Below are 13908 nucleotides of genomic sequence, written 5' to 3' on the forward strand. Positions count from 1 at the left end.
TCAAATGCGAAACCCTTTCTGCAGAAGCGGCAACAATGACTACGTGAAACTGTTTTCTGTGCTGAAGCAGAAAGCGAGGCATTCGGGAAAGTCACTCTTTTTGCAAACATCGCGGCCTGTGAGATCTGCCCAAAAAAAGAGCTGATCATATGCCGGTTATCCCAAAATAGCACCTTCCTCCATTATGCCGAGGTTCAGCGCAAAACTGACTCATGCGGCTCCGGGATCGCTGCCAGGGCAGAGCGCCGAGCATCCGAGCCCGCGGGCCGCGCGGCATCAACAGGCGGAGACACCGCGGGACCGGACTGCGCGGGGTCCCTGCGACGCGCTCTGGACTTCGGCTTCGCAGCCAAGAAGGCGAGAGCTTTCAGTAGCCACCGCGTTAGAGCGTAGACATCTCGGTGGGGCCCTCGGGGCCTTATTAAAAATCTGTCACATCCTGATTCTGCTCCGAATCTGCTCTCTCTTCCGGGGCTGCTGCACAAGGGCAGCAGCTCAGTTCCTGCGCGATCCCGCATTTGTTCTTCGACATCAGCGCAACCCGAGTCGCTTCTTCGCCCTCACCCAAGGCCAGGTCACTACACTCCTCAACAGCAGCCCCAGGTCACCACCCCCCTCAACTTGATTCAAGCTACGGCGTCCCCTGCCCACGCCCCACAGCAGTCTTCCTGGAGCGCTTCCATCCACGGGTCATCTCCCTCCTCAGAACTCTCTCGGGACCCCGGTATTCCTTAGTACTATTATTTTCTTTACATTCTGTTGTAATGTCCTTACTGGTCTTTACAATCTTTCTCATACACTGAGTTATCCACAATGCCTAGAATATGATAGACAATTTATGGAACAAATATATAAAAAATAATGGGGATGAGTAAGGAAACTGAGACTCTTCAGAGCCCTCACATATACTGATAGTAATGCATATCCCAAATGCTATGCTAAGTCGCTTCAGTCGTGCCCGACTCTGTGCGACCCCATAGACGGCAGCTCACCAGGCTCTGCCGTCCCTAGGATTCTCCAGGCAAGAGTACTGGAGTGGGATGCCATTGCCTTCTCCGGCATATCCCAAATGGAAGTTATTAATAAATGTGGCTCCTATTTTTCTTCTTTAGTTTTCCTTTTTTCTTGAAAGAGATGTTTAAACTGCAGAATATGAGCTCTTTTCTGTCTTCCGTCCTCCCAAATCGTGTATCTAACAATCTTCTCTAAATGATTTTGGTCTTCAACCCTTAATTAGATTCTCTGCCTTGAGTACCCAAGTGATCTTCAGGAAGCCCTTTTGAGAAATTCTTCTAGCTGGAAAATCCACCATAATCAGAGACAGATGCAATTTCTATGTACTTTTTGGTATTAATTGTGCTGATGAGCCTGCAGTTGATTTAGGAGAGAAAACCAGCGCTAGAACTCATCATGAGGACATAGTAAAGGAAAATGCATCATGTAAGAGTGACAAGTTTTATAACAATCAACAAAATCCAAATAAGTACAAATCTGGCATTCCATACAAGCTTATGGTATTTCAACCTCTGTATTGAAACTCAAGAATTCTTTCCTAAATTTTACACCAATGAACACCATTCTTTCAGTCTAAATACATATAAACATAATGCTACAAATTGACCTCTTGATTACTTTAGAAATTCTCTACAAGACAGTAAGAGCTGTAAAAGAACACCATAGCTCAACACAGAGATTCACAACAATAATTTCAATTTTTTATATAAAGTAAAAAATCCAGGGGGAATCAGTGATAGCAAAATGACACTTTATAGAACACTTTAAAAGCCTACAGAGAAAAAATAAGCATCATTTAATAGTTGTATTACTTTACATAGAATGTGCTATGCCATGCTAAGTTGCTTCAGTCAGGTCCAACTCTGTGCAACCCTATGGACTACAGCCCGCCAGGCTCCTCTGTCCTTGGGGATTTTCCAGGCAACAATACTGGAGTGGTTTGCCCTGCCCCGCTCCAGGGGATCTTCTCAATCCAGGGGTCAAACCCGCGTCGCCTACATCTCCTGCATTGGCAGGCGGACTCTACCACTAGCACCACCTGGGAAGCCCTTACAGAGAACAGACACTTAATACATATTAGAAGAAGAAAAACAGTGTGGGAGGGAAGGATGATGATGTATAGCTCTAGGGACAAAGAAACAGCATTTACAAAGATTTTTTGACACTTGGATCAGCCCAGGTCTGATAAACAAAGGTCTATACTAAAGAGTTTCATTCTACATTCAGTGTAAGAAGGTGATTTGGGGAAGACGCTCATTTATTTTAGGAAAGGATTCTCATTCTCAAGTGCTTATGGAACATACTTTGGACTGGCCTTAAGCAGAATTTTGGGAAGAGGGGTGATGGTGGTTACTTGTGCAGTTTAAAAGAAAAAAAAGCATAATCAATTCACCTGTGATGGTTAATTTTATGTGTCAACTTGACTGGGTTACAGGGTTCCCAGATATTTGTTCAAATTTTATTTGGGTATTTCTGTGAGGATATTTTTGGATGAGATTAACGTTTCAGTTGGTAGACTGAGGAAAGCAGATTGTCCTGTCCAGTGTGGCTGGGCCTCATCCAATCAGTTGAAAGCCAGAGTAGAATGAAACACCCATCATCCCACTGCCAGTAAGGGAGAGTTCTGTCAGACAGCTTTTGAACTGAAACTCTGGCCCTTCTTGTACTACAGGAGCTTCTAGTCTTTGGACTTGAACTGAGACATTAGTTGTGCAGATTTTAGACTTGTCAGCCTCCATAATGACATGAGCCACTTCCGTCTAATAAGTCTTTATATGCAAATATATACATATTTTGGACTTCCCAGGTGGTTCTAGTAGTAAAGAATCCACCTGCCAATGCAGGAGACACAAGAGACACAGGTTCAATCCCTGGGTTGGGAAGATCCCCTGGAAGAGGAAATGGCAAACCACTCCAGTATTCTTTCCTGGAAAATCCTATGGACAGAAGAACCATGGGATTGCAAGAGTCAGACACTAACGTGGCAACTAAGCAACAACAACTGATACATAAGACATACTTAAAATTTGAAAATAATTTCATTGAGTGAAATAAGCTACACACAAACACACGCAAAATGTACTTACTGTATTATTCCATTTGTATGCAACTCTAGAAAAGAGAGCTAAGCAATAATGACAGAAAGCAGATAGTGATTACCTAGGGGTGGGCTGGAGGCAAAGAGCTGAAGAAGAAGTTCAAACGGGAATGCGGGTATGATAGTTACATCCATTTCTTTTATTGCTGGGATGGTTTCATGTCAAAACTTGCATCATTTAAAATATATCAATTATACCTTTACAGAGCTTTAAAAACTTAATGTAAAAAAGTGATGAAGATGTTGGCTCTGTCCTGCCGCACTCACGTTTGGGATGGAGGATATTCCCTCAGCCAATACCCAGACCCACCCGGAGAAGGGCTGGAGCAGAGACAGGGAGGAGGGATCTCAAGTCTCTTGCTCTCTGCCTCCCACTAGAGGGCGCCCATGCTGGAGAATTTGTTTTCCCATTTTCTTCTGTTCCCTTAATCATTCGATTTGTTTTTGCTGTCTCCTCTTAAGCCTCAGTTCAGTTCAGTTCAGTTCAGTTCAGTCGCTCAGTCGTGTCCGACTCTTTGCGACCCCATGAATCGCAGCACGCCAGGCCTCCCTGTCCATCACCAACTCCCGGAGTTTACCCAAACCCATGTGCATCATGTCGGTGATGCCATCCAGCCATCTCATCCTCTGTCGTCCCCTTCTCCTCCTGCCCCCAGTCCTTCCCAGGGTCTTTTCCAATGAGTCAATTCTCTTAAGCCTACTTCCTTACTAATTAGGACTGATATAGTTAAGATACATGGCTTCCCCGATGTCTCAATAGGTAAAGAATCCGCCTGCAATGCAGGAGACACAGGAGACGTGGGTTCAATCCCCGGGTTGGGAAGATCCCCTGGAGGAGGAAATGGTAACCCACTCCAGTATTCTTGCCTGCAGAATCCCATGGACAGAAGAGCCTGGTGGGCTACAGTCCATGGGTCACAAAGTGTCAGACACAACTGAGCGACTAACACTTACAGTTAAGATAGAGACTTCCCAGATAAAGAACCTGCCTGCCAATGCAGGAGACATAAGAGATGTGGGTTTCAATCCCTGGGTAGGGAAGATCCCCTGGAGGATGGCATGGCAACTCATTCTAGTACCCTTGCCTGGACAATCCCATGGACAGAGGAGCCTGGTGAGCTACGGCCCACAAGGTCACAAAGAGTTGGAAACGACTGAAGTGCCTTAGCACAGCACATAGTTAAGATCTTGTCTAGATTTCTTTTCTAAGTGATTTTGGCCTAATGATAGACTTTGCACTCCAACATACAATTTGCAGGACTGTTAAGATTTAAACTGCTATATGAAGCACCTAGATACCACTTTGTAGGTACTTAGTACATTATAATTATTATGTTAATAATATTGTTAATACTTTAAGGTTATATTTATGATAAGGATAAGGAAGGTCACTGAAAAGAAATAACTAAGTTTTTCTTCTATCAATAGATTTGCTCTTCCTAATGGACATTTGAGATTGTACTTTCACCATCTGAGTAACCTTAGTTTTAAATAGTCAGATAAATCAGGTCACTGTGGGGAGGGGTAAGTTGAGGTTAAACATTAATAAAATATTGGGAGGTCAGGTAGTTGAATAAGGCTCTTTCTCAGCACCTTAATGCATCCTTTCTCGGCTAAAAAGGAGAAAAAAAAAGAATCACTGTTGCCTTTGGGTTTGGGTTATAGAAGTCGAGTGCAGGGAAAGAAGAATCCCTAGTTTTCTAATTTGTAAAACAATTTCACATTCACCATCTCATTTCATCTGCACAGCAACTGCATTGTAACCAAGGAAGGGGACGTTACTCCATCTCACAGATGAGCGACCTGAAGGTAAATCAGGGGAGGCGACTTGCTGAATACCACACAACACACTCAGCATTAGAACAGCTGACCCCAAGTCTTGTACATTTTATGTAATATTCAAATGTTTAAGAAGAGAGACTGATTGGAGAAGAATATGTGATAAGGAAATACTGTGTGACTCAAAGAGTAATGTTTTATAAGGTACTGAGGGGAAACCAGGTCGATGTATTATTTGAGTACTATGGCCTCTGCTTATAAAAAGAGAATGATTAAGTAAATCATAATAAAATGCATCAGATGGAGCCTTTAAGAACAGTTAATGACATGGGGAAAGTGCTCACATTTTAATAACAGGCTTGAAAAGCAGAAAAGAACAACAGTTTAGTCCCAAATCTGTTAGGTGACAGAGCAAGAGAAAGCAATTACCAGACTATGAATGGTAGCTAGGATCTTTCTGGTGTTAAGACTGTAAGTGTCTTTTTTTGTTTGTTTGTTTCTTTATTCTATTTTATATTTTATTTGAACTATAGACATACGTTGCTGTTCTTAGTGCAGGAAAAGGAACTATGTTTTTAAGTGAACAAATAGTTCTAACAGTCATTGTGCGTGATTTCCTAAATATTTGGCCCACTGTCCTATTGATTTCAATTCCAGCAGCAAAATCCTCACAAAGGGTATTGGTAACAAAGTGGAACATGATCCTGACAGATTTACCTGGAGAACTATGTGCCTTTTGGCAATGCCAAAGAGATGAAGCTGGAACAGACTTTAAAAAAAAAAAAAAAAAGCTGAGACAGAGAACAAAGGAAGAGGAAATGTTGCCATATGGCATAGAGGGACTCATTTAAAAATTAGGAATTATAAATGGAGACAGATCAAGACTAAAGGAATATGGAGGAAGTGATTGAAGCCTATCAAATAATCTATCATAGATCTAATCTTACTGAATTTTAATCTTTCTAATAATAACTGATTTATTCATCTTTCTAACCTCACAGTGACATGCACAGTAGTGGCAAATAGTAGGTACCTGAATTGTAGTTGTAGGTTGAATAACATGCCCCCATTCAAAAAATCTTAAAATACTCGTGTGGGGTGGTTAGGTAAATCCCTAAAGGTATGCTTTAATTTTTTTAAAAAAGGTTTCTTTTTCCATGACAAGCAGTACATATACATAAATATATTTGGCTCCAAAAGAAGGTGCAGGCAGATAGTAAGGTCTGGTAAAATGAGTTATTGGAGGTGAGGGGAGACAAAGTATATTTGAAAATAGCAACACTGTGCATTCACCTCGTGAAGGACAATCATGGTCTATGAAAACAAAAATATCTTTTTGGTACAGTTGTCTAAAAAGAAAATAAGACTCTAGTTACCTGTGTTGTATCAGATTAATAACAAGTAATAGTAAAGGCACTCACCATATATTCATAGCAATTACAGTGTGCCAGAAACTGCTCTAAACTCTTTATACATATATAAATATAAAACTCTTATACAAATATGAAACTCTTTATATATATATATATATATAACTCTTTATATATATATAAAACTCGTATATATATATAAAAAGTTCAGGAAGACTCCCAGGTCAGGAAGATCCCTTGGAAGAGGGCATGGCTAGGAAGTAGCTCTTAGAGAACAGGATTTGCTTTCTGTCTCCAGAGTCTGTATTCTTAATCCTCTACCATCCTTCAAGGAAACCTACCAATGATGTGCAATCTACACATACATGAGAAACATACTTATTAATTGCTATTCTTCCTTAATTCCAAGGAAATTTTGTCTCTCAAAGTTGATCTGTAGCAGGAAGTATGCCTTCACTTATTGCCCCTCTTAATTCCCATGACATCAGTACCATTCGAACCACACCATAGAGTTCTGCTATGACATGTCTGATCTTACATGCTTGGCATTCAGCTTTCCTTTGAAAATACTACCTTTTCACTCAAATTGCAAATGTAAAGAAAGAACAACTTTCCAGGCAATTAATAAGAAAATAAGAATTGGGTCACCATATGTGAAATATTTTGGGGATTTGATTTTAGCGCTCCTATCACTGCAAAGTGAGTAAGCTCATATTATTCCCACCTGCAAAGGAACAGCCTTCATGAACTACATTTTCATCACATAGACACACACATCCACTTTCTATAAGAATGCTCAGCCCATCTGCTCACATTTAAAAATATAAATTGAAGACCTCCCACGCTGCCTTGGTTTGTAAAATGTCTATCACCAAATCTTTATTCTAAGACTCCTGTAGGTCTATGATTTATTTTCCTTTTACTTTTCCTTAAATGGTTTTCACTAGTTCTCTTCCAAATACCTGATGTTTATAATCAAGGTTTCTCTCTTAGACAAAAATCTCAAAAGGGCAGGATTGCCTCCATCTGAAATGTATCTTCATTTTGAGGAAAATGTTTACTATTTGAGAAAAGTCTTCTCTGCAGCCTGATACTAAGGCCATGCCCAGGACGGCAAATTAGGATGCTCTATTTATTTTCAAGTTACAAGACTTAGTTGCAATAGCACTAATGAAAAACGACCCTTCAAACAGACACACAAAACACAAAGAGTTGTGTAGAAACTCTTGTATTTATTCAAAGCTCATTCCCTAAAGATATTTAAAGAGATTAAAAACTAAGTTGCACATACCTGTCCCTGAACAAAGGGGTGGAAATATTGTTAGGGTGAGTACCCCTTCTATCCTCATGGAAATATCCCCTCTTAGATTGGTAGGCTTATAAGAACTATATCCACATTGCTGTCAACCACATTCACCCATTCATTCATTCATGCAGTTCGATTGTACTGAGTGCCATCTGCTGGGCTCTCATAGCAATATAGGGACACAGAGATGACAGATCCTGCTCCCTGACTTCAAGGAACTTATATTCTGAGGAGGGAGGAAGACCAGCACTGGGCTTCTGACTTCGAATTCAGTGCTCCCTCTTTTCCTTTTATTAAAAGCTGAGACATGTAATGCTGTAGCTGACTTCTTTATTTGCTTCAACTTACTTCTTTTTTGTGTGTGAAGGTGCTTTACACAAAACCTTACGCAGTGAACCAATTCAAGTTCTAAACAGTGCCATGTGCCTGGCTGCAGAGATGACCACCAATGCATGGTATTACAGCAAGATACTAGAATTTGTCAAGGAGTCAAGACTCCTGCATTTTGCAAATGCTACTGAAATCCTTATTTTTAAAAATGTGATTCAAAGACTAAAATTGCTTCAAACGTTCCCTGAAGTCCAACTCCAGGATTTTTTTAGGATACAGCTAGAGACCGCTGAGCCATGGAGCAGGCTTTGGTGAGGGAATGTGTCAGAATATTCAAATACCCAAGCCTTACAGTATGGCTCCAAGTCAGCTCATGTCTGCTGAGGGCAATTTGTCTGTGTCCCACTTTGAGGTTTTTCAATAAATGCTGCTCAATAAAGAGTCTTAAAGATACTAATTCATGTTAGGAAGTGTTTAATTGGAGATTAGTTTATTTGAAATCCACAGTACAAATGATACGATGAAAATAATCAGAAATGTGTATAAAATGTCTATCAAAATATACTCTTTTATAATAGAAAAAAATTAGACACAATATGTTCAATGATAGAATGATTAATCATGAGATTGTACTTGCACAGATAATTGGGCTTCTATTTAACATTACATGAGAGAATTTCAATGATGTGGGCTAATAAACACAGTTTATGACAAAATGAATAAAGTAGGTAGAAAAGTGTAAGATCCAAAGTGTGTTCAAATATATTTCAACACATCTTTCAAAAGAGATGGGAATAATATATGCAAAAATATCAAGAATCTTAACTGATCAGTTGGACTCCCTAATATTCCTCAGTTTTGTCATGCTCTTTCTCATGAAGGTCTTCAGATGTTCTGCCCACCCTAGTTGAAATGCTCAACTCTCGTTCCTCCTTTCAGTCACCCTTCAGGTGTCCACTCACATCACTACCATCCCACTGGGCTCCACCTTTTCAGCTGCTCTGGTGGTATCCTACTTTGGCATCCTGCACTCTGTATTATACTATTATTACATACTTAATTTCAATTGTTAGTTCACTTATCTGAGAAATAATTAACTTCTCAAAGACTTACACTATGTCTCTCATGCTTAAATCTGTGGTACTAACCTATATGGTTCATAGTCAAAAGCAAATGTATAAAAAGAGTAAATTATCTTATTTTCTTCTTAGCATTTTCTAAATTATACACATTTTCTTCAATAAAGATCTCTTTCTTTTGCAAGTACAAAAAAGATAAATGTTGTATATGCTGTTATTGCCATTGAAGATCTTCATTAAAATATAAGTGAAAACATTTTAGAAGTATTCAAAATTTTCCATCCTTCAGACTCCAAAAGGCCTGATGGCTTCTTAATCTATCTAAGGAAACTATAATTCAAAATTTCCCTACACCTTTCAGAATCTAAATGGCATGGTGAATTTTTAATCCATCAATGTGATGAGCACATTTACTCTAAAATACCAGCATGTTGCATTAGCAAAAAGATTATAAGCAGATAGGAAAATGTCTGAAACTGTGAACATCTTTTTCTCTTTGGGGTATTCAAGTGTTCTGTTGGACTCAATGTTTTACTCATTGACAATATTTCTGCTACATTTATACTTGTTCAGGATTTATGGGAAAATAAAATAATGCTATGTCCAATAAAATAGAATCCTTCTGAACCCTTGACTACTAGAAGAAGCTAAATGTATAACAACTGTGCAGATGCTAAACTGAGTTCAATATAATTCACCTTTGCAATAAGCTTTGCCATTTTATTTCAGAATTATTCAAATTATGATAGCTTTAAAATAGCTTCAAGCTTTTAAAAATAATTATGGCTATGTATTTAGAATTTTTATAAAGTTATTTTTAGGCTTCTAGCAGATCTTAGACTATTAATATAAAAAATCAATTTTTATATTTTATTTTTTACCTCCTTCAAAAGTACATTCTATAAATACCAATGAAAGCAATTGACCTATAAAAGAGGAAAACAAATAAGTTTTACCTACTTAAGGTTAAGATTGCCATCAATATCATGGTTATTTATTCTTATTCCTGGATTACTATTTCCCAACTTTTCATACCACAGCTTATCAAGTTAGAAAGAGGATGAATGAGCTGATCTCAGACAAGGATGAAGCCTTCCAGCTACTGAGCCCTGTTTGATGGCGTCTAGCACAAAAAGAAACAGAAATAAGACATCAAATGCCCTGTTAGAAGTGAGGACAGTCCTAAAAGCCGATTGCCTGCTGCTGCTAAGTCGCTTCAGCCGTGTCCGACTCTGCGACCCCATAGACGGCAGCCCATCAGGCTCCTCCATCCATGGGATTTCCCAGGCAAGAGTACTGGAGTGGGGTGCCATTGCCTTCTCCAAAGGCCGATTGCCAAGATGGCTCAAATAGCTTTAAAGCAAGGTGGAATCTCAGACCTGATGTTTGTGAATAGAAGACCAAGCAGATAATGCTTTCCCAGCCATAAGAAGAAAATCCTTGTCTTGCTGTCTGTCTGTAGATTACAGGGATCTGAGAGTGAACCAGGATCAAGGTGAAGACAGTGAAGTCAGTACACAGGCTTCTGCCTGCCCTCTAAGCTTCATTTGACCTTCCCAGCCTGAGCTCCCCAGAATACCCCACAAGGCCCACTCCTCAGTCTCCTTCCTTCCTCCCATCCTCAGCCACAACACACACACACATTCTGCACACTACCCTTGACTCTCTAATTTTCTCATTTTGTTGCTCCTTCCATCCCTACTCATCATATAGAGCCTGACCTAAATGAGATTTTATCTGTTCCTCAGTCTTTCCAAATATTCCCCTCGCTTCAAATACTGATTCACATCTTAGCACCCCATGTGTAACATGCATCTTTAATTTCTCTCCAAGTCACTGGTGAACATTACTCTCATCTATTACATTCTTCACAGAACCTAGTCTAGTGTACAAAACGTAGAAGGTACATAAGATCTAATGGGACACAGCTGAGTTTAATGATATTATTGCTTAAAATATTTATACTTTTCTAATCATCTTCACAATATGATGTTTCTTTCGTAGAGAAAGTAGTGGTTGGTCTAAATGAAAAATTTTAGCACTGAGAGTGAGACTCCCATTGAAGTCAGTTTGGTTTGCTCTTGTGATAGTTTTCAGCCTTTGGAAGCAGTAAGAACAGTTTTAAAATTTAAGACTTGGTTATTAAGTCACAGGTAACAGCAGAACCAGATCAAAGCAACTGTGAGTTTGCAAATTTCAAATCTGGTTCTTTCTAAAATGAATTGGGAAAAATAAAACCCTTAAATTTTGGACCATCTGACTTCATCTTACAACTGCAGAGCCTGCTTGGTCACAGCCTAGACCACCAGAACTATTCCCTGGGGGTACCACACTCAGACAGGAATCTAGAGAAGGCATCAGTACTAGGATTCCTGTCTCTCTAGACATTTTTATAAAGATGTTATCTCCTAATCCTGAATTTCAAGTTTAGCTTGTATTATAGGCCTTAAAAAAATCTGTCTCTGAAATCATTGTTTTATGTTTTTCTCTGGTAACTTAAATCCTGGGGAAAATTCAGGCTAACTTAAGAAAGCTTGCTGAGCTGCTCTGAAGAATCAGGTTATGCTGATTTTTTTTTTTTTTTAAATCTGATCTCATAATCTTATTTAGAAATACATAGGAACACCAAACTGATTTACCATGGATAATGGAGTTGGATGATTAAGGTATTTCTGAATCCCATTTAAGGGATCTGAGACCAGCTTTATCCCATGCCTATATCTCCTCTGATGTTTCCTATATTCTTTTTTAGAAAAAGTAGAAGAATTGAAAAATTACTAGAAGATTAACCATTCTACATTCTACACTCTTCATTCCTAATTACTGTTTCTTTGTGAGCTTTGTTAACCCCCCTCCAAACCGCTGGTCATTTCTGGAGTCACTTGCAAGTATGGAAAAGCTGTACTCTGTTTCTTCGTTGTACGCCAATGTTCTTCCATCTAATATGAAACTTGTCACAATCACTGCATAGTACTTGAACTCGTTTTTTTTTCACCAATTATGAAGACGTAATTGCAAGAATTTGTATCTGGAAGTTACATTAGAAATCCCTTCGGGAAATAGTGACCCAGAGAGGTCTAGAGATTCACCTGAGGCCTCAACCCAAGTCAGGTGTACCTATCGGTCCAGAAGCAGACGCCAATCTGTGGGTTCAGAGCTCGAGGCTCTTGATATCTAATGGGTTGCCCTACTGTTACTCTTACATAGTGGTTTGGCTTTATCTAGTAGCACACTAACATTTCAGCCATCTTTCCTATTCCTGACCTTATCACCCAAATTTGTAGACAAAATCTGATACTCCTCCCCTGCTCATCCTGGTTGTGCCAGCCTGTTCTGCTCAACTAATGTCTGCTCCCCAACTGTCTTGCTATCATTTTCTAAGATTCTTTCTTTTCTCTGCTCCCTGTGCTTGGCCAAGCCACCTCCTCAGGTTCTAAGTCTCTCTTGGGCTATTATTCAGTGTTACTTTTCCTCTATTGATGAACCTGTAAAGCTGCCAGCAAAACTCTGCCATTCACAGAGAATGGCATTCCCATCTCCAAATGGCATCCATTTTTTCAACAGTTTATGCCAGGCACTAATTGGGTGCCTTGTTGAAGCCAGTGGATCAGTTTAAGACAAAATGGGGTTCAATAATTTACAGATAATTCTAATTCTGGAAACAGGTTTATTCTGTTGGATTTAACACCAAGTGAGAAAAGGTCACCCTACTTTTAATGAAATAAAAGTGGCAATAGCAAAAAAGTTAATTCAATATTTAAGGAACAAATTGCAAGCCAAGTCAGTTCCTTCTATGTCAGAACCAAATGACATTTATAAAATGCCTTAAAATGCTGGGCACTGGGCTTCCTGCCTGTTACACTGGCTTTTCTGTACTATTTTAACTTCACAATAACCCTGGGAGCAAAAGAATTAAAACCTAGGTCTGTCCAACTTGAAATATCTGGATTTTCTACAATATATAATGAAAACTTGCCTCTTCTTAGCTGGGTGTAGGGGTAGAGGTGGGGCAGTTTCAGATATACGATCAAATCCAACTCTTATCCATGGTTTGGCACCATCTGGTTAACAATTTTCTTGTTCCTGTTAAGTGACACAAGAAAGTCCAGGCCCATGACTGGTTGGGTCTTCCTGACAGCAGCAGTGATTCTGGTACCTGTCTTACCAGCTTGACCCAAGGAGATGGATCTTGTAGAATTCTGAGGTTCTTCAGCTCCCCACTTCCTGAGGAGGGGTCGCCTAGTGTTTTCTGCCCTCCGTGCTCACTGCACACGCTGCAGCCCCCAACAACACACAACCAGCAAAATAATAACTGTAAGAATACTTCAGGAATGGTTCATTTCCTTATATGAAGATGAGAAAGGGATTAGCTGTACTTGCAGAAATGGAATATTGTGTCTAAGAGTTCAGCTTCACTGATGAAACCCCATCATTACTTATATTTAGTTGAGTATATATATGTAGTTGAAAATGAAGAGAGCAAATAATAGTAGCTGTAATAATATATGAAGATATGATATTGTATTGGACCTAAATTATCAAGTGATAAGAGCTTGATATTGGAAAGTGGGGAGTAGCCTACAAAAGAAAAATTAATTGCTATCATGATGATTACTGTATATAAAAATTTGCTGAACACATGTGTGAAGGGCACTATTCAAAATCAAATGAAGAGGCTGGCAGTGATTGCTTACTATGCCCTACTGATTTTTTCTGAGTAGAGGGTGGTTGCTTAACTCAAATGAGGTATGGGTAACAAACAAATAATATACAACATCCATAAATTGGAATACTGAGGTGGACAGACTTACCTATGTTGGATTCCTGGCTCTCTACTTGCTAACTTTATACATTTACACAGGTTAATTTTTTCTGAACCCCAATTTCCTCATCTATATATAGGACAAAGTGATATCCATCTCAGTGGTTACT

The 13908-nt window shown here is 39.4% G+C and overlaps 1 protein-coding gene across 1 annotated transcript in view; it reads right to left on the reverse strand.

Annotated features, from left to right (window-relative positions):
• FGF12 (fibroblast growth factor 12) overlaps positions 1–13908 on the reverse strand; it is a 577758-nt gene that overhangs the window by 433140 nt on the left and 130710 nt on the right. The gene's annotated exons all lie outside the window — the stretch shown is intronic.

Source organism: Giraffa tippelskirchi, chromosome 2 (assembly GCF_054371585.1).
Source record: "Giraffa tippelskirchi isolate mGirTip1 chromosome 2, T2T-mGirTip1v1.2.pri, whole genome shotgun sequence".
NCBI lineage: Eukaryota > Metazoa > Chordata > Mammalia > Artiodactyla > Giraffidae > Giraffa > Giraffa tippelskirchi.